This window comes from Panthera pardus, unplaced genomic scaffold (genome assembly GCF_024362965.1).
Source record: "Panthera pardus isolate Hobbes unplaced genomic scaffold, ASM2436296v1 HiC_scaffold_26, whole genome shotgun sequence".
Taxonomy (NCBI): domain Eukaryota; kingdom Metazoa; phylum Chordata; class Mammalia; order Carnivora; family Felidae; genus Panthera; species Panthera pardus.
In genome coordinates this window covers 6856696-6876324 of record NW_026526832.1, presented here as the reverse complement: position 1 = coordinate 6876324, position 19629 = coordinate 6856696, and the positions used below count along the sequence as shown (strand labels likewise).

At 46.2% G+C, this 19629-nt stretch overlaps 2 long non-coding RNA genes across 3 annotated transcripts in view; one reads left to right on the top strand and one right to left on the bottom strand.

Moving 5' to 3' along the window:
- The window catches only part of LOC128773660 (uncharacterized), a 157575-nt gene that overhangs the window by 113654 nt on the left and 24292 nt on the right, over nucleotides 1–19629 (bottom strand). The window contains exon 2 of one of the 2 annotated variants that reach the window (XR_008418032.1): nucleotides 13127–13278. This is a non-coding gene — a long non-coding RNA (uncharacterized LOC128773660). The remainder of the gene's footprint in view (nucleotides 1–13126; nucleotides 13279–19629) is intronic. The other variant, XR_008418031.1, reaches the window with a different exon arrangement.
- LOC109265349 (uncharacterized) lies at nucleotides 913–14860 on the top strand. The gene is made up of 3 exons (XR_002079141.2): nucleotides 913–1267; nucleotides 12512–12645; nucleotides 14298–14860. It is a non-coding gene; the product is annotated as an uncharacterized LOC109265349 (long non-coding RNA).

The following is a 19629-nucleotide window of genomic DNA, read 5'->3' as shown; positions in this document are numbered from 1 at the left end:
AACACTGCGCCAAATATCCACGTAACCTATTTCTTTGTACACATTTCTGAGTACCAGTAAGGTATGTTCCTAGAAGCAGAATCACCAGGCAGACCAAAGGGCATGTGCATTCATTTGATTCCAATGGATATTGCTAAACTGCTCTTTATAAACGCTGTTCTTATTTACACAGATGTCGACAATGCATGAGAGTGCCTCCCATCTTAGGTGAACACTGTGTGTTATACAACTTTTTGATTTACATTAATGTGATAGATGAGAAAAATGGCATTACGTTGTGGTTATACCTCGCATTTCACTCATTGCAAATAAGGTTAGAAAACTTAATGTGTTTAAAAGCCATGTGCACTTAAGGGAGCTTTAAAATATACAGATCCTTGCATCCCATGCTCAAAAATCTAATTCACTGAACCCCAAAACTGTATTTTGTAAAAGTGACTGGGGTAAGGATTTCTTTAAAAAAATTTTTTTTTTAACATTTATTTATTTTTCAGACAGAGAGAGACACAGCATGAACGGGGGAGGGGCAGAGAGAGAGGGAAACACAGAATAGGAAGCAGGCTCCAGGCTCTGAGCCATCAGCCCAGAGCCCGACGTGGGGCTCGAACCCGCGGACTGCGAGATCGTGACCTGAGCCGAAGTCGGACGCTTAACCGACTGAGCCACCCAGGTGCCCCAGGATTTCTTACAGAGGACGTAAAAAACACTATCCATGAAAGAGAAGCTGATACACCGTCCTTTAAACTATAAATGTCCATTCATTAAAAGAGAATGAAAAGTCAACCAACAGACTGGGAGAAGATATTTTCAATATATATATTCTACAAAGATCTAGGACCAGCATATATGAAGAAGTCCTACAAATCAACAAGAACAATTAAAAATCAACAACCGATTTTTTTTTTTAGGTAAAAAAAGACACAGACACTTCACCAATGAAGATAAATGAATGACCATATACATATGAAAAGCTTGACTCATAACTCATCAGGGAAAGGTAAATTAAAACCACAGTGACATACAATCACCAGTAGCACTCTGGTATTCAACAAGCAACTTTCCAGGAATTAAAGCTTTTCTTTGGCGTCAATACTCCCATGAGGGCTGACGTTAAGCCGCCAAGGTGACTTCGCTGATCGCATAATGAGGAAGCGATGCAGACAATGGACGTTTACAAGCCACACAGGCTGGTTCCAGCACATCACTGAGACCACTACACAACTGCCGTGAAGGCTAAAATGAAAAAGTCTGACCGTACCAAGTGCTGGTAAGATTGTAGAGGAAGTAGAACACTAACAGCTTGCTCGTGGGAAGTTGTTACTGGAAAAAAAAAAAAATTGGTACCATCACAGCGGAAAACTGTCTCTTAAAGCTAAACATATTCTGATTCTATGAATATGTACACCCCCACAAAAATGAGTGCATATGTAGTGGCTTATTTTAGGTGTCAACTTCACCGGGCCATGGGATGCCCAAACATTTGGTCAAATATTTTTCTGGGTGTGTCTGTGAGGGTGTTTCTGGCTCAGATTAACTTTTGAATCAGTAGGCTGAGTAAAGCAGATTGCCTCCCCTGATATGGGTGAGCCTCAGCCAATCAACGGAAGACCTGACTAGAATAAAAAGGCTGAGTAACAAGGAACCCCTCCTGTCTGACTGCACTGAACCAGAGGGCATCGATTCTTCGGGGCGTCTGGATTCAAACTGAAACATCAGTTCTTTCTGGGTCTTGAGCCCACCAGCATTCAGCTCTCCCGGTTCTCAGTCCTCCGGTCTCTGAATTCACCATTGGTTCGGTTCTCCTGGGTCTCCAGCTTGCAAAACACAGATCCTGGGACTTGTCAACTACAATCATGTGAGACGATTCCTTACAATAAGTCTCTCCTTCTCTACACACACAGACACACACTACTGGCTCTGTTTCTCCAGAGAACTCTGAATAATATAGCATATGTCCACCACAAAAATGTACGAGAATGTTCATAGCCGTTTTATTCGTAAGAGTCAAAAACTGGAAACGATCCCAATGTCCACCGATACAGTAGCATGGATAAATATATGGTGCTAGACTTGTACCATGGAATACTACCCCACAATAAAAAGAATAAACTACAGATCTACACAACAGCATGCATGAATCTCACAGACAAAACTTGGAAATAAAGGAAACAGACACAAAAGACTTTATATATATATATATATATATATATATATATATATATATATATATATATATATATCTCAACTTGGAGCATCCATGAAAACGTATTCTGAATATTCGAGATGCTCCATATTCTGATATGGATGGTAGCTACAAGGGTACGAAAATTTATCCAGCTGCACACTTAAGCTTTGTACCCTTTGCTGTTTATATGATATACTCAATATAATTTTTAAATAAAAATGGTGTTTTAAAGCTACCAGGTATTTCCGATGATCAGTCTAGTATAGGAAACACTGGACTTGGAATCAAAATTTCTCTTAGAGCCAGTGTTCTGTGAATGTGAGAAGAAACAGGCAGAATGGTACCAGGGCAAAAGCAAGAAGAAGGATGCTGGAGCACCTGCCTGGCTCAGTCAATAGAGTGGGCGGCTCTTGATCTTGTGGTCATGAGTTCAAGCCCTACATTGGACGCAGAGTTTACTTTAAAAAGAAAAAGAGGGGCGCCTGGGTGGCTCAGTTGGTTAAGCATCCGACTCGATTTCAGCTCAGGTCCTGGCTTCACAGTTCATGGGATCGAGCCCCACACTGGGCTCCGCACTGACAGTGCAGTGGATTCTCTTGACGCTGCTTGGGATTCTCTCTCCCTCTTTCCCTCCATGTCTCTCTCTCTCTCAAAATAAATAAATAAACTTTTAAAAAGAGAGAAAAAAAAGAAAAAGGAGGAGTGAGTAGAGGCAAGGATGGAAAATGGAAAGACAGGGAGAGCAACTGAAAATACATTTAATTCAGCCAACATCTATTTAACAGCTGTTACGAGCAAGGCACTGTGCTAGGTAGCCAGAAGGTTAAAAATAAGCAGAGTGCAGCCCCTGCCCTCAAGAAGTTTGCCAGCTTGTGGAAGACATAATTCTACATTGCGAGGCAAAGCATGGTACATGCCCCACCCCCCAAAGGGGGCACCAAGAGAAAGCTCTGCAAGTGGAAAATGGCATTCGGTTGGGCATGAAGTTCATCTGGAAAGACTTCACAATGGGCCAGGCACTTGACCGAGGCCTCAAAGGATAGGGAGAATTCTGCTAGAGAGAGATGGTTGGAGGCAGATATTTATTTAGGATCCTTTTGAATGAGCCAGTGCACAGGGCCAGTGTAACCCTTGAGCACTGAAGCTCACCAGACTCCCCATGAGATGGATGAAGAAATAATCCACAAAAGTGGCTAGTGGATGTGCTACTGACAAAGCCAGAAGGAGTTCCAGGTCTCATCCAGGGACTAGAGATTTCCCAAGGAACCATAAAAGAGACAATTGTGCTCAGCCCTTCTCAGCACAGAGGATAAAGTTATTATTTGTTATGGATTCCTTAAAGAGCAGGGGGAGTAGGGGCTGCATGGGGACCAGAGTCAGTAAGAACAGGCTAGAGGCAATGGCCATAGTCCAGGGCTGGACCAGCCAGGACCTGAAGTAGGAAAATGGCAATGACAAGGCAAAGGTTGGGACACAGGAAAGCTGGAATCAACAAATTATGACTACAGCATATGCTCCCTGAGGTACGGGCTCTGTCTATCTTGAACAAGTGAATTTCCAGTGAATTTCTAGCACCTAGTGCGGTGATGCGTACATAGGAAATACATAATAATGTTTGTTGGACAGACTAAAAGGAGTGAGGGACAGGAAAAAGACAAAGATGACACCCTTCCCCTGGGTGAAAATTTACGTGCGTAGGAAGATGGGAACTCAAGAGAAGATGGTTTGGAAAGGAAAGAAGAAGATGATGGTTAACTGAGACAAATCCTAGCAGAACCCTCTTCTGTGCAATCTAGTAGAAACAAGACCGTGGCTGGGATCAGACAACGAACTAACAATTTTATATGTGATGTCATCCTTGAGAAGTGACTGTTGCAGCTGCATGACCAGATGACATGGGCAAGAGAGAGAGCAGAGAGAAGACAAGTGAGGACAGAACTCAAGGGTAAGACGCTGGGGAGGGCAGCAGGAAAGGAGACAGAGAAGAGTCAGGACAGTGGAGTATCACCACAGTCCATGGAAGACAGAACTTCAAGAGGAAGGCCCTCTCAGTTCAGTTCTATATGAGAAATAATTGTGTCCCCCTGCTCCACAGTAATCCAGAAACAGAAGAGTTTAGTAGACAGTGTGGACTTGAAATAGAAACAGACAAGCCTTGACTAAATATAGCTTTAGTGCCAGTTAATAGTGAAATCTTGAGCAAGTTCCTTAAACATCTATTTCCCAACTGATTGGATTCTGATTGGTTATAAGAGTGCAATTGATATAATCTATAATTCCAGGTTGCTGTAAGGATTAAGTAAAGGTATATGATAATAAATGAAATGTATAAAAATACCCAACAGAGGGACTAGAACGTAGTTGGCATTCAATGCCTACTCACTCCCCTTCTCTGGCCCTCCTGCGTACTAGGACCTGAAGTTTGGGGAAATGACGCTCAACGTAGACTACTTGAGGTATATGTAAGAGATCTAAGCGCACTCCAGAACCACTTGCCAGGACCAGGGGGGAGCCACTGCATGCTGGTCAAGGCACTGAACCTGATCAAGCTGCTCCAGAATACTGCAGTCAGTAAGGAGATGTTGGTGACCCTGCCAAGATGGTGGCAGCAGCATCAAGGATGCAAGAGCAGAGTCATCAACCATCTCCTTGGCAGCAAGAAGAAAGTGGCAGAAGTGCCACTGAAAGACTAACCACAGAGACACAAGTGTCCTTGGGTTGAGAGCAATCTGAACAAGTATGTGGGCCAGGGGAGAAGGCAAGCTAGGAGATACAAGAAAGACAAAGGCCTGGGGCTCCTGGGTGGCTCAGTCGGTTAAGCATCGGACTCTTAATTTCAGCTCAGGTCATGATCTCACAGTTTGTGGGATCAAGCCCCATGTAGGGCTCCACACTGACGGCCCAGAGTCTGCTTGGGATTCTCTCTTTCCCTCTCTCTCTCTCTTTCTCTCTTTCTTCTCTCTCTCTCTCTCTCTCTCTCTCTCTCTGCCCCTACCCCGCTGGTGCTCGTGCTCTATCTCTCACCCTCTCAAAATAACTAAATAAGCATTAAAAAAAGGAAAGACAAAGGCTACTCAAGACACTCAAAGTGAAGGGCTCAAACCGAGGGGTGAACCAGGTTCCATGACATGATCCTAAGACTGGTATAACTTGAGGAGCCGTGACCCTTTAAGAAGGCAAATTTATAAATTTATGATTACAAATTAAATACAAAACTGTATGTTTATTTAAAATGTGAAAATCATTCACACTAAAATTTTGAAAAAATTTTTTGCTGATAAATACCACAATCACAAAACCCAGAAAAATAACATACATTTATTAATTAATTGCTCGATACACCCCTAGAATACTTTTAGGAAAAGTATTTTAGGGGTTTTTTTTTGTGTGTGTGTGTGTGTATTTTTTGATTGCTTCCTCTTATATCAAAGGTTTTGTGGCATTATCTCCTATAGAGAGCACAGAAAAGTAACTCAGTCTTTCCCCCAGCATGGCTAATCAAAATTTGTTTTTTATTATTGATGGTTTAGAAAAAAAATTCAGCTTCATAACTCGATATTGGTAATGTCACATAAATTTTTAGGATTATTGTCATATTCGGGAAAACCACTATCAAGATCCTTTCGTCTAGAAGCTATGGTATTTCGCGGCATGTCAAGTTCTCTTGTACAGAGACTCATTTTAAATGTCCTTTGACTTGATAGTATCAATGAGCCAGATTGTTGATTTTCTTACTATAGTGGTTAATCATGAGTGTTGTAGCAACTCACTGATGTCAGTATTAAACAAGACATTTAAATAATGATTCAGTGATGAGAATCACAAACCTACGACTCTACAGACGAGCATTCTAGCTATTTGGAGCATTGCTGCAAATGTGTGCTCTGTACACACAGGAATTCTGATTAAATCATATTTCTCAGAAAAAAGAAAAGAAAAATGTATGGTGCATTTACTATTGAGTATATTCCTGGCAGGAGAGAATTTTCCCTGTGACTTGGCACTGATGATGAGAACCAAATTCTCACAGCTTTACCCTTCTGAAGAATGCAAAATTATTTGCTAGACTAGCCTCTGGGTCTGCAGCAAGTTGCCTGGTGACTCCTAAAAAGATATGTCCTTGTGCTAACCCCCTGAACCTGTGAATTTGACCTTATTTAAAGGAAATGTCTTTGCAGGTGTTAAATTAAAGATCTTGAGGGGCGCCTGGGTGGCTCAGTCGATTGAGCCTCCAACTCTTGGTTTCGGTTCAGGTCATGATCTCATGGTTCATGGGTTCAAGCCCCACATCAAGCTCTGTGCTGACAGTGTGTGGAGCTTGTTTAGGATTCTCTCTCTCTCTCTCTCTCTCCATCTCTCTCGGCCCCTCCTCCCCACTCGCACTGCCTCTGTCTCTCTCAAAATAAATAAATAAACTTAAAAAAAATTTTTTTAATCTTGACATCATCCTGGATTATCCTGATGGGCCCTAAATCCAATGACAAGTGTCCTTATAAGCAACAGGAAAGGAAAAGGCAGGGACACAGAGGAGGCCATGTGAAGAGAGAGGCGGAAAATGGAGCGATGCAGCCACACGCCAAGGAGCACCAAGAGCTGAAAGAGACACAGAAGTCCAAGAAGAATTCTTCCCTAGAGTATCTGGAGAGACAGTCAGCCCCCTGGCCCCCAGAGCTGAGAGAATACATTTCTGCTGTTTCAAGCCATCCAGCATGCAGCCCTTTGTTAGAGCGGCTAGAAAACTAATACAGGTTCCATACATTCCAAACTTTGTTTCTCCTCTACTCCCCAAACATTTCCTGTGGGGCTGCCATAAGACACGTTCACGGTCTCCAGCCATGCACCTCAAGGTGCCGGTTAAGTCAGCACAGTGTGCTGCAGAGAAGCCTCCGGAAGCCCTTCCCCCTGCGGATGGCTGACAATAATTTAACTACACATGCGAGTGACTGGAATCCTCATACACACATCTCACTAAACCCAGACTCAACACGTGCTGGACTCAGCTTCCCATTAGCTGGGTCTCAACAAACCTTCTCACCCCTCCAAGGCTATTCAACGCAAGCAAAAATGTGAAGGCAAGGCAATCAGAGCGGAAGGAGGCAGACTTCTTAGCAACCATGGTTAAAATACACGACGCTTGTAACTTTACCGGAACATGTCATCCCATGGATGCACTAGTAGAGTTCCCGCCCCTGGGTCCCTGGAAGGAGTTGTACAAGAAGGGGGCTCTGAGCTCCACTTCTGAGCTTCTGGGTAATCGCCTCAAGGTCAGCCTCCAGCAAGAAGGACCACATCTTTCCCTGAGATCTAAAAATGCACAGCCAACCAGCTTTCCAGTGGACTCAGTTTCTAGAAGGAAAGCAACTCTGACAAATTTGAAGAGTACTAGGAAGGCAAGAGCACAGAAAGTATTGAGACAAGGAAGAAAAAAAATTCCTAGGAGCTCACAAAGGGCCCCTTTAATTACACCAAGAAGAGGAAGGAAGGTGTGGACCCACTCTTGAGGATATACTTAGGGCAGAGCAGTGATGTCAATGGCCATGGAAGAGAAGTGAGTATGGCAAATCCAAACTTACTTTCATATTCTAGGCAAGATTTGTCAAATAAGAAAGAATAAATATTTGTAAACTGAGTTAAAAGCTGAAGTTGTGTGAAGAGGTCCTGAAAGTCTGAGGCTTCTCTAAACGGAGGTCAGCTCACCTGTAACATCCAGGGACTCACAAGAACCTATGGATGAAATAGTCCTGTAACTTCAGCGCATCATGCAGGTTGGGAGAGATGCTGCATTTCTGTAGCTGAGCAGATATAGTTAGGACTTTTGAAAACAGAAGTGGTCAATACTGGTAACTGTAGATTATCCATCTCGGGCAAGATTCTGGCACAGACTTTGAGCACATATGTGTGTGTATTTGTGTGTGTGTGTGTGTGTGTGTGTGTGTGTGTGTGTGTGTGTGTGTGTGTGTAAATTTCCAGGGCAAGTTTCCACAGTGCCATCAGGTTCCCAGAGAAGTTGGTGACCCCTGAGATGGTTAAAAGCTACTGATCAAATATTTTCTTTGGGGAAAAATTGCTTAACCCTTGGACTCTTCCAATCCCCTCTGTCCACAGGTGGGGAAACTGAGGACATGGGGAAAGGGACCTGTTCAAGGTCTGTTCCTTCCTCAAGTTCTCACTGCCCCACCCCCACCCTTTACATTGCTTTTTCCAAAATGCTTCTCTCTCCATCAGAAGGTATCAAGAGATGCCCAGAGCTTGGCTGTGGGAGCAGGGTGTGATTTATGAGCTCTTTGTATCCCTTCCTGGGAAGGGACGGACAGTTTCTGAGCATAACACTCAAACCAAAAGGAATCCCTTTGGATTTGGAAATCCCCAGACATTATTTGAGAAATGATGAATAGGGCTTGAATGTAATGGGAAAATCATGGGAGACAGACTGGAGATGGGACGTCTTTCAAAGAGCAGTTGGGGTTCTTGGAAAGGAAGGCCAGGATCTCTGGGAGCAGGGTGGGTTCCCTAAGTCTCCTCTGTCCTGCCAAATTAATTTCACTCTTTTTTAAAATTTTATTTTAGAGAAGACAGAGAGAGCACAAGCTGGGGAGAGGGACAGAGGGAGAGAGAGAGAACTAAGCAGGCTCCTGCTCCATGCAGAGCCTGACACAGGGCTCGATCCCACAACCCTGGGATGATGACCTGAGCAGAAATCAAGAGTCAGATGCTCAACTGACTGAGCCACCCAGGCGCCCATATTTCACTCTTTTTCATAGACTTTCCACTCCTGCCAGATTAGGAGAAGGAATTTGACATTATTTATCTATATCTCTTCAAGCTCTTGGTGAAACTGGTTATTATAGACAAGAAGAAATGGTATGGATAGTTTGAAGATATAAACAGCTTCAGGATTCACCCTTGTTTCCCTCTGTTCAAACTTTTTATTTATTTTTTTATTTTTTAAGATTTATTTATTTATTTAAGTAATCTCTACACCCAATGTAGGGCTCGAACTCATCACTCCAAGATCAAGAGTCACATTCTCCACCAACTGAGCCAGCCAGGTGCCCTTGTTCAAACTTTTTATTAGTGATGTGCATGAGAATATTGCTGGCATGCTTACTAAATTTGCAAGCATTATCAAGCTAGAATTATTAACTTTTCAATCAACAAACTTTTATCAAAAACTTCTAAATGAAGAAACCTAGGGGATGAAAGACACTTTTTCCTGCAAAACTCAGGAACCAGAAGCAAAATAAACAAGTACACAGTTACAGTGCACCGTGACTGTGCTGCCACAGAGAGGGAGGCATGGGGGGGGGGGGGGGTGGGGGTGGTTACAGGAGCCCAGAAAAAGGGCCCCAACCCAGATTGTGATTTCCATGAGGAGGTGATGGTTGAGGAGTCTTGAGAACAAGGCAGCAGTTAGCAGAGCAAACCTGGGAAGGAGATGACCCACTGGAGGGAAAACATATACACAGGCCCAAGTGCAGGTAAGCCCTGGTCTGTTCAGGAAGCTGCATGTGGTTCTGGATAGCAGGTATTCATGGAGGTCATTCAGTGGCATCAGCCAACAGATGGTCTGGTCTGGTTTGAAGGGTCCAAGATGGCTTTGCCCACATTTCTGATTATTTGCTGGCTGGGACTGGATTCAGCTGAGACTATTGATCTAATGGCTTCACCAGCATGTTCTAAGAGTGACTGGACTTTTTACATGGTGGCTCAGAGAGAGTGTTCCAAGAGACCAAAATGGGAGCTTTGGGTAATTTATGACCTACCTTGGAAATTCCAGACATTAACTCCCAATGCATGCTGTTGGCCAAACAAGTCACCAGAGCCAGCCCAGATTCAAGGGAGGGGGATGGGACCCCATTTCTCAATGGGACAAATGTCAAAGGATTTGTATCATCTCTGAGCCACCACAATGGAGAGAAGGTCAGGGAAGTGACGCTTATATTTTCAGAAAGATAAAGTTATGGTGTCCAGGAAGGAAAAAGACGGATGGAATTCAGCTAGGGAGGAGTTGAGGGTGCCCTATAAAATGGCCTAAGTCTTAATAAAACCAGTATAACTCATCAGCCTGATGGCCTGGTCTTCCCTGCTCTTCATTCTTTCAACAAGCACTGATTTTGTGTCCACTCTTTTCCAGCCCCTGGACAAGGTGCTGGGGAGACGGTGTGAATAAGACACTGTTCCTGTATTTAATCCATAAATCCATAAGTAAGTGCAACAGAATGTCACAAGGGTTGCATCTTGGAAGATGAGGGGACTCTCTAGGTACCTGGAGAGAAGAGCGGGGAAGAGGGCATTCCAGGCCGATAAGCAGCAGGAACAAAGCTGTAGAGGCATGTGGTGGTTGGTTTTAGGGCCGTGTCAGCATGCTAGAATACGGGATATGGTGGCCTCGGCAAGAGCAAAAACGAAAGGGACAGCATTCAGACCCAGATGATGTCTGCCGATGGCTCAGCAGTGTGTGTGGGGGCATGTGGGCTCTTTACCTGTTTGCCTGGTACCCTTTCACAGAAATAGCCCATAAAGGCACTAGAATGATGCCTGCTTATTGCCTTGCGGGGGCAGAGGAACAGAACCAAATGATTGCCCTTCCCAGGTACTTCTTCAAAGTGATCAAAATGGGAGAAAACTGGTCAGCTGGACACCAGGTGCCAGAGCAGGTAGGATGTGTTTCTGGCCACAGGGGCCCCCTAGAACTCAGCCAGCTGACTCTGTGCCTCAAGTCCTAAGCCAGAGTTCCACGGTCCTACCCCAGCTGCCTGGGGTAGACAAGAAGACAGACAAACATCAGGGCCCCCTGCCTCTACCTGCCCTCCTGCCTTCACAAGAGCCAAAATAGATACACCCCAACATTGGGTTTTACCAGGCTTCAGTGGAGGCTACTGTGGAGTTCATATGTGACATCCCTCAACACCAAACACTCTAGGCAGGGGGGAGGGGTTGGTGGGGAAGGCCTTATCTTATTCAGCCCAAAATTTCATAGCACGACCAAGGGTTTGGTCCCAATGAGCATGGAAATTCAGGTGTGGCATAATCCTCAGACAGCCCCACCGATGAGCTTCCAAGAGTTGAGCAAAGCGACTGACCCAGCCCTAATCCCAAATACCAACAGCAAACCACATCCTAACCCAAACCCTTTCAGACCCTTATCCTCTTTGCTAACTCCACAACCATCTGAATTCCAGCCCAGTACTCATCTAACCCTATGCTAATACCAAATAAAATAACAAAATAACCTATACATTTACCTCCAATCAATCCTGTACTGCCTTCAGCCCTAACTTTGACTCCAATTCCAACCTTACCCTAGGTCAAAGCAAAGGAATGGTCTCTGGAGAGAAAATCACCACTGCTCCACAATCTGGAGGCCTTGACCGACAGCTGTCTACAATTTGTAACTTGAAATGTCTTGAACAACTGTCCTCCGGGTTTAAAACCTGATAGGAGACTATTGCCATTATTAAAGGATTTAATGCCCAGAAATCTATTTGGAAAGAATCAGACCTTAGAAATCCATAGCTGAGAAATAGAGGCATTTTAGTTATTTCCTCTGCAAACAGCAGACTGGGATAAAAATTCTTCTATCCCAAACCTTGGGCTGCCAGGAGTCATCGGGAAATGGGATTATCTTCAATTTATAAATGTTGAATAACTGCCAGCTTCTAAGGAGAGAGGAGATAAGTAGAAGGGTCCAAAAGAGAAACTAGATTTTTTTTAAAGAGACCCCAGCACGTTTCGTTCTGACTTAGTGTCTGGCCTTCTCCCCACCCTGGAAGGCTGGTTAGGGGTGCCCAGCCCATGGCCCAGAGGCTAAGAGCCTGAATGAGGGGCAGGGAAGGTGGGGTTTCAGAGCATGAGGCCCGAGCTAAGTCCCAGAGTTGTGTTCTGTAGAAGAAGGCAGAGGTCAGTCTGGAAATGTGATTCCAAAGTGGGCTGTCAATCAGGGAAATAAGACAAATAACTGAGGCTGAGACACAAAGCCCAGGGGCGGGATGGCTGGAGCGGGGAAGGCCAGAAAGAGAAACTGCAGGTTGGGGCAGGCCAGTTGGGGGATGGGGGAGGCAGTCTGGAGAAATTCCAGGATCCAGGTGCCAGTACCCCACCCAAGCAGGTTTTACACCCTAACAGCACAAGTTTGCATGGAAAAGCCAGATTCCTTTTTTAATCACACTTTTTGTTCCCCCGACAAAATTGGAAAATATTTAGCAAGTCTAAAAAAGTTTCTAGAAGCAAATTAAAATTCACTACAACCCCTTGGGTTACGGTCATTTAAAGGGGCAATGTGACTAGCACTTCATCATTTCAAGAATTTGTCCTCTTACCTTCCAGGCTTAGTTGCTAACATCTAGAAGAAAACAACTTCTGCTCTCTTTCTTCGTCCAAGAGGACAAGACCTCCTGACCAGAAATCAAGGCACAGCTGAGGCTGACTGAGCAGATGCTATTCCCTGCACTGGAAGGGAGGTGGGGGTCCGTTCAGAAGATGCGTGCTGGTTGTCTCCCGCGTGGCGGCGCTGTGCTGGCCCAAGGGTTACAGCCTGGCACATACCACCCCTTTTCTGGGCACTTCCACCTCCTGCAAAGGCTACCGATGGTCCCCAGGCCAGCTTCCTCTGTGTATCACTGACACACCCCCGTGTGCACCCACTCCCATACTCCCACACCACAGGATCGCACAGGTGCCTGCACCCTCGCAAATACATTCGCGGACGCACACAATCACTCACACCGATGTCCTCGCTTGCACGCTCACCTCACAGCGACATACACTGACACGCTCAAAGACTACACACGCACGCGCATGCCCTCGGACACACTCTCACACATGCCGTCACTGATGAGCACACACTAGGCAGTCACCTGCTCCTTCTTTTGTGCTCCCTTGTCCCCTGGAGAAAAGTCAGCAGGTGGCATTTAATATAATTAATTATATAATGTCACTCACCCACCTCTCTCAGCCTGGATGCTTCCTAAGTTCACTCCGGTAAAGCCCACCTTCCTGCACAGTGCCTGGCACATGGTAGGTGTCGACGGTGTTCACTGCATGAGCCATGACCCGCTCCTAGACACCCCCTCTCTCTCAGGCTGGAGTTACAGCTGGGAAAACAAAATCCGAGAGAGCTCGTCAGAAAACTGGCAGGTGCTACAGCAAGTGTCTCCCAGCTCAGCTCTCCCCTGTGCCCCTTCTAGGGTAGACACAGGCAGACAGCACCCACCCAGTGAGCCTTCCCTGCTCCTGCCACCCCTCCAGGTGACATCACCACAGGTCCCACCCTCGGCCTCAAGGAGCCGGAAATGGGGTTCCTCGGCCCTCGGAAAGTTGACCAATGCCGGGAAAGAGGGATGTACTCACCAGTTGCATGCAGGACTCTGGATAAACCTGAATGGTTGAGAAACTCAGAAGTGAAGAGAGCTGGGGCAGCACAGGATGAGACGGGACAGGGTGGGTCCTGGAGCACTGCAGGGTGGGTCCTGCAATATTTGGGAGAGCAGACAGAAAAGGCGCCTCAGGAGAGGCAGACCAAAGCCTCACACAGTCACCTTGCCCTTTCTCTTGCTCAGTCAGCAACAGACCACAACCAGGGCCCAGACTGGATACCAAACTAACAGCACAGGCTCCCATCCCTATCCCTATCATGATGGCCATACCATACTAGCAGTAGGATAGTCCGTTCTACACACACGCACACACACACACACACACACACACAGCCTGCAGAGCTAAGGCAGGTCCAGGATACGGACCTTGGCCTGGCAGTGGGGGATCAGGGCTCAGAGCGGGGGAGAAGGTGGGCTGGGGTAGGGCTGTGGCCGCTTTCTGTGGTCAGAGCTGCAACTCTGAGCTCCTAAAAAGAGCCTCAGGTTTGGGGAAGGAGAGAAGACTTGGGGGATGGGGAGAGGGCATTTCTGATCAGATTTGGCCATTATCACACATCCCTGATGCTGTGCCCCATCGTGGGACTCCCCCCACCCCTCCCGGGGCCCCCATCGCACAAGCACAACCCTGGAGAGCAGGCTCCAAATACCCCTCGGTGAGGGGCTCAAGGATGGGGGGAACCAGGACACACTCTCCTCCTCACCCCACAAATACCGAATCTCCCTTTTGCCTTCTACAGGGCCAGCGTCAGGCATGACCTTTGCTCCTTGGTGCCGCCTCCTTCACCACCCACCGCCAACCTGCTCGCCACCTGGGACCATTAGCATTTTTAAGGTTCTTATTCCCATACACATCCTGCCCTGGGATTGTCTCTTCCTCGAGGTATTAGCACCTTCCACTTGCCTTTTATCACCCCAGCCCCGCCTGCCAGGGGTCAGCCTTCAATCCACAAGCGTCTGGGGAAGAGCCAGGAAGCCTGCTCACACTCCTTTCACAGTTCATCCCTTTCCGTCGGAGGCATGTCCTGAGGTCCCGAGCCCCCTCCCACCTTTTCTCCCTTCCCCCCCACGAGAGGTGTTCCCATAATCAGTAGGCATCAGTCGGCTCTAATCAACCCCCTGTTTTGACTATTTTAGCAGCAATAAAAGGGCCATAAAGAGAAAGTCAGTGGGCCCTCTAGGAGCATGGATCTCCTTTGCTGTGATATAATGAAAAACACCAAGTGCTTCCTCAGAGCCCTAAGTGACAGCGTGGCAAGCAAAGCTATTGGAGGAAGCCTAATTATGCTATAAATTAAAGGCCTTTTTTTTTTTTACCCAACATTATGACCTTTAATAAGATTGTTTTTACAACCGGCTGTCAATAAATCATGCAGGAGCACCAGTAAGAAGCATTCTCCGAGAACTTCTGCGAATTTCATTAGCTGCAGTTTATTTGGTTTTGGCGAGCTATGATGTTTTTTAAATCTCAAATTAAAGGCTCTGAACCATAAAAGCTAATTCAGAAAAGTTCCTGTTTCAGCCTCTGAAAACAAGCTTCCCTAATTGCAGAAATTAGCTGAGATGTGGCCAGGCCAGGAGGTCATTAGCTGGGAAGCAATGACAAGTGGCTGGGACTTCACCAGGCCCAGCGGCCACAAGCCCCCTAAAAACCTAAAGGTGCCAGTCCCAGGGGACAGCTGGCGCAACAGTGGCCGGCTCTGGGAGGTCCTCGTCCTGAGGACTACTGATGTCAAAAGGGACAGGCCAGCTCAGCTACTGGGGCAGGAACGGCCCCAGCCAGTGTCCTTAGGCCAACAGATTGGGAATCCACAAAGCCATTTAACCCGCCACTCAGAACTCCCCACCCGAGCTTTCTTGACTTCAGTTTTTGTCCTCCTCAGAACACAAACATTGGCTGTATCAGTGTTATAATCTTCCTGAAAGATATATAAGGAGAATATATAAAGAATAGGACATATAGGTGGCAAATTCAGAGGCATCGCCATGACAAAGGAGTGCACACAGTCAGCAGAAACATGGCCAACGGTGTGAGGTCTGCTGCCCACCTCTTAAGAAAGCAGGTGAACCTGCTATATGCCACACGCAGCTGGTGCCTGAGTACAGACTTACATCAGAAAGCCTGCGTTTAAATTCCAGCCCTGCTATGAATTATGGAACCTTGTGTGGCATGCACAATTAAGATTGTGAAGCCAGACAGACCTTGTTCAAATACTGGCTTCAGGACTTGCTAGCCAAGTGACCTTAGGCAAAGTATGTCATCTTTCTGGGTCTCAGTTTCCTCCTCTATAAAATGGGGATAGTCTCAGTAGTCTCCCCAGAGCATTGTTTTGAGCAAGACGAAGCAGAGGCAGAGACAGGGCTGCTGTCTATTGGCTCTCAATAAACACCAGCTGGTGACAATGGTAGTAAGAAGGACAACAGCATTTCCTCCTGGGTCTCAGCTTCACCCCCTACAAAAAGGGGGCTGGATCTGAAGGATTTCTAAGGCCACTTCCATCATGGAGTGGAAGTGATTCGAAGAGATGTAAACTCTCCTGCTTAAACCCTTCAAAGACTTCCCATTACCCACAGAATGAAGTCTAAGCTCCTCAGAAAGAGCCCGTATGCTTGGATCCCTGCTGCCCACTCCACCCCTCCCCCCCACTCCACTGGACCTCTCCTGCCAATCACTGTCCCAGAGTTCAAGAGAATTTGATGCGCAATAGTCCCTGCCTCTGGGCTCAGGTACATGGTCTCCTCTCTGCCTAGAATCCCCCCTGGAGCCTCTTCACCTGGCTAAGACCTTCTCCCAGACCCCCAAAGTCACTTCTCCCAGGAAGCTCCTGACCCTCAGCCCTCCCCACCCCCATTCCCACAGGATCTACTTGTAACACCTGCTACTTCTATCAGAGACCCCATCACCCCACACTGATGGTTTTGTCCAACCCGCACCCTCACCTAAGTAGGCAGCAAAGACCATATTGATTTGGGTCCCCAAATCCCAAAACCATCCTTGGCATATGATATGCCCTTAAAATATTTGTCAAAGGAACGTTCATGAAATAGCATTCAAGGACAGAAATCTAGCAAAAACGGTATGCAGAAATAGATGAAGTTATTTTGTCAACAGATATTTGAGTTGTAACTAGGAGTTAGGTTTTTTTTAATCTTAATGAAGTAATTATACTGAAGATCGTCAGAAAACGAAACTTTAATACCTCTTCCCATAGTCTTACCATCTGTTCATCATCTCTCTTTTCTCAGAGAACGAGGAGGGGAGACGGAGTCGAGATGAGACCTCATAGGGTGAGGCTGGGTCCAAAAGGATCGCCTTTGAGAACCAGGAGACACAGAGGCCATGCCCTGGGTGGGTTCCATTCTCCTCGCCCCCAACTCTTTTCCTCCACACTCCCCAACCTGCCCAACTTCCACAGCCCAGGATTCCTTTCTCCTAGGGGAGAAACATCAGTGGTTCTAAAATTTCCGAATGAAAACCATCCGTGAAGTCGTGCGTGGGAAATGAAATGCCAGCACAAGGGCGTCAGTGACTGTGGAGAAATCATGGCATCTACACTCACCTGGGCTTCCTTTGGTCTGCCTCATTAATCAGCTCCCCAGGTCATCGGGGTGTCTCGCCTCAGGCTCACAGGTCTGGTTTTTGTATAATACACATTTCCCCCAGTTTTTATTTCATCTGCTTTTTTCAAGCAGCCTTTCCATTATTTCTGAACATTTGAGTTAAAAAAATGTAAATTACAGACGCCTGTGGATTGACGTAATGTGAAAAGAAGGCGGCTGTTTCCCCTCCCTCCAAACAGGGACCATGGTTTTTAAAACTAATAAACCCCTTAAACCTCATGAAGCCCACTTCAACCTTTTTAAATGGCTATTTTCAGAAAGGAAAAGGAAAAAAGAAGAAGCCAGGGAACATGTTTGGGGCAATGCCTTGGCAGGAGGGGGAATGACCCCTGCCAGGGCAGATGGCATCTGTCCCTTCTCTCAGGTCCAAGGTGGCAGCCCATGAAGAATCTGGGAGGGGAAAGCCTCCCACTCGTGGAAGAGCCTTGGAAGTCCTCATAGAAAGGAGAGACTGAACGGACAGACGCAGGAGACAGGAACTTCATGGTACAGAGAGGCTCTGGAGAAGGTGGAAGCAGAGGGATTGAGAGGGACATAGGAGGGATCAGTTTTGATACCCAAGTTGGGATAGTGAGTGGGAGGGCACTGGGAGGAGCAAAGGGTGAGGAAGGTGGCCTGGCCGGGAAGGAAAGTCAACAGGATCTGCCTTTTCTAGAAACAGGAATTGAATGTGGAAGAGACTATGAAGCTGGGAATCATGGGTGGAGCAGAGATCAGAAATAGCTCTAGGGAGACAGCAAAAGCCACCTTTAAAAATTGATCCCACCTCTAATGTGTGCAAGACTCTCCTATTTTTGCCACTCAGTGAGGGTCCCACTCAATAACCACTAGAGACAGAGTCAAGGGTCACTTACCTTACCCCAGAGGACTCTGGCTGACTGTCTACTCAGGCATTGGGTCCTGCTCTGCCCGTAGCCCTGAATCAAATGCTTGGCAGAGAAACACACAGAAGGCATCCAGCAACATTCATAGAATGAATGAATGAGCTAACACACGAATGGATCAATGAATGGGTGAAATGGCCGTCTTCGAAGCAACTGTAATCCTTCTGGAAAGAAGTACAGGTGCCTCTCTTCCAAGCGTACCAAAAGTATGCCCCAGAACAAGCCTACCATGTACAGCTGCACAGGTACTAGGGATCCAAATCAAAAATTTCCCTCCCAAAGTGACCTCTCATTCAGAAAGCAAAAGTTCCTAGGAACAGCTGAGAAGTTTCTCTCTTGCTTTTTCTGTCTCTTCTAGGTTCAACAGGTTGGAATTTCAAAATCAGAGAAGGACCAGCAAAGTTGATCTGAAAGTGCCCCAGGGAGAGGCTGGTGTGAGCCACTCTGCATTTGCCACATGGGCTGATGATCCTCCCCAGCTTCCTGAGGGATGGCATCAGCTCTTACAATTTCTGACGGTGAAACGGGTCTTTGGAGTTTCTGGATTTGCCTCCCGGACTCAAGGAGATTCCCGGCAAATCCTCTATTTAAATAGAGGTAAATAGAAGTAAATAGAAGTGTTGTAAATAGAAGTGTTGTAAATAGAAGTGTTTCGCTTCGATTCTGGTTTGGTTTGGAAAGAATTTCTCTAATGCTTCCACCTCCCGAACCATCCATCGAGTAGGCTTTAAAAGTATCACGCTTAGCCCTTCCCTACCACACCCACACCAGAGGGCACGGCTAGGGTCCTCCAGGGGGAAATGCTTCTGCACCCTAGGTCCCTGGGATTCATGCCTCCTTCTCAGCAGTTGCAATGGAGGGGCTAGATGAAGGGGAGATCACCCTTCGAATCAGCCAATGTCCCTTCCTCAACTGAAGTCAAGGAGATGTGAATGGGTTGCCAGTCGAAAGGCAAATGTAAGTGTCCCCCACGATTTGAGCTGGATGAGGGAAGCACACACTTCATCACTGTCATTCTACTCTGGCTTATAATTTAGGGAGCAGAGGATACGTTCTCATGGAGCTCAAAATCTTGAGCTACAACTCTTCAAGCTAAAAGTACAATCACTTAAAAAAAAAAATACGACTGCTTATCAACTTTATGCACCTCCTATTTAGATGTGAAAAATGCTCCAGAGGGAAGTTTCATGAGCAAAGGCCAGAATTTACTGCGTATTTCCCACAAATAGGGCTCACTGGTTTGTTCTGCGAGAAAGAAAACCCAGAGGACCCACCCAGCAGGCCTCTCGGGCAAAACAGAATCTAAGCCAGATTAAAAAATCCACTTCAGGACTTTTTTATTGCTGGGGTGGGTTGGAGAACTGTCAATGGGCAGGAAAATAGCACATCTGGAATGTGGCTCTGTCCCCTTGATGGCTGGTATAACTCAACTTGTATGTCAGATCTTTTTTTGTTTTTTCTTTCTTTCTTTCTTTCTTTCTTTTTTTTTTTTTTTAATGGCCAAGATTTATCTGGCTTCTATTCATTTTTTAAGTCCAGGGTGAATACGATGGTTGAATTCTATACG